The sequence below is a fragment of the Silene latifolia genome, chromosome 10 (assembly GCF_048544455.1).
Source record: "Silene latifolia isolate original U9 population chromosome 10, ASM4854445v1, whole genome shotgun sequence".
NCBI classification, from domain to species: Eukaryota; Viridiplantae; Streptophyta; class Magnoliopsida; order Caryophyllales; family Caryophyllaceae; genus Silene; species Silene latifolia.
In genome coordinates, this window is record NC_133535.1 from 77,294,658 (window position 1) to 77,296,255 (window position 1,598).

Genomic DNA, 1,598 nt, shown 5'->3' on the forward strand with positions numbered 1-1,598 from the left:
GAAGGAGAGGATAACTCAATTCAAAACCAACCACAAAATCAACCCACAATGCCTAAATTTTCAACACATTCCGTACTAACCGAGGAGAACCTACCAAATGGTACTCCTACACCACTACATTTAACAGGTAATTTCATTGCCAAATCCGCATTCATACAATTAGTTGAGAGAATTCAATTTGGAGGCCGGGATGCCTAGTGAAGACCCTCATTCATATATGGATACTTTTTGCGACTATTGTGATGCAATTTCTCAAACCGGAGTTACTCAAGACCAAATCCAATGGGTATTGTTTCCTTTTTCTTTGACCGGTACCGCAAAGAAATGGTTGAAGAGCCTAGACAAGGCTACCCTTGGTATTAATTCATGGAAGAAGTTAGCACTTGCCTTCTACAAGAAATTTTATCCTCCGGAGAAGACCAATATGGTGAGAGCCCAAATCACCGGGTTCAAGCAAAGGGATGAAGAATCATTGTATGAAGCATAGGAGAGATTTAAGGACACTTGTCGTTCTTGCCCACACCATGGGTTTAGTGAGTGGTTCCTTATGCAACAATTTTGGAATGGTCTATATGAAGATTCCCGCAATATTCTCAATATGGGATCCAATGGGATGTTTATCGAAGTTGATAACAATCAAACATGGGCCAAAATCTAAGAGATGGCAGTTCATAATTCCCAATATAGTAGGCCTCGAAAGGCCACTAGAGGAGGAAGGCATGAGGTAGATTCCATCACGCAATTGGGTGCCAACTAAGTGCTCATATCGACACCATAAATTTGAAGTTTGAGAAGGCCATAGCTAAGCTTGATGAAGCTTCCAAATCACCCAAACAACATGTCAATGTTATGGTGGCATCATCCTCAATTCCAAGTGGAGTATGTGAGAGTTGTGGAACTTTGGGACATGAGCAAAGTGAATGTAGGAGAAAAATGAACAAGTGAATGCTTTCCAAGCATACAAGAGTGTTACCCCTTATTCCAACTACTATAATGAGAATACGAAATTTCATCCAAATCTTTCATACAAGAGCCAAAATGTTCAAAACCCCCAACCAACATACACCCCGCCTCCAATGAGAAATCAAGCTCAAAGACTCTTTTACAACCAAAGCCAAGTTCAAAATCAACCTTCCTACAACCAATACAATGACCAGGGGCATCTCGAATAATTCGAAGGCCCTGTGCAAAATGAAAACGGAGGCCCTCAAAATAAATAAAAATGGTTATGGCAATGCTCAAACTCGGGTGGCTTGGGCAATTGTGTAACACCCCCATTTATCCAGGAGTCTTTAGCTAGACATCTCAAGTAAGAGTGTTACCATCTCGGTTTCCCGAGGTAGTGAATAACAAAGTACAACAAACCAAATTACTTTAAATTAAAACTTTAGTGAATACATGTTTATTGCAAATTAACCAACTAAAACTTAATATAAATTATTACAACTTGCAGCGGAAATAAATAAAGTGATATAACTATTCTATGTGATCTAGACTTCAACTACGGTCCAAGTCGAGCTCTCACCCCAATGCTCCCAAGTCAGCTAATCTTTAGTACCTGTCAAAACTGCTCCCCATAAAACGGTTCACCGCAGGTG

At 40.1% G+C, this 1,598-nt stretch overlaps 1 non-coding gene across 1 annotated transcript; it reads right to left on the reverse strand.

Moving 5' to 3' along the window:
- Positions 1-424: 424 nt before the first annotated feature.
- On the reverse strand, positions 425-531 carry LOC141609716 (small nucleolar RNA R71). Its single transcript, XR_012527633.1, has one exon. It is a non-coding gene; the product is annotated as a small nucleolar RNA R71 (small nucleolar RNA).
- Between the last annotated feature and the right edge of the window lie 1,067 nt (positions 532-1,598).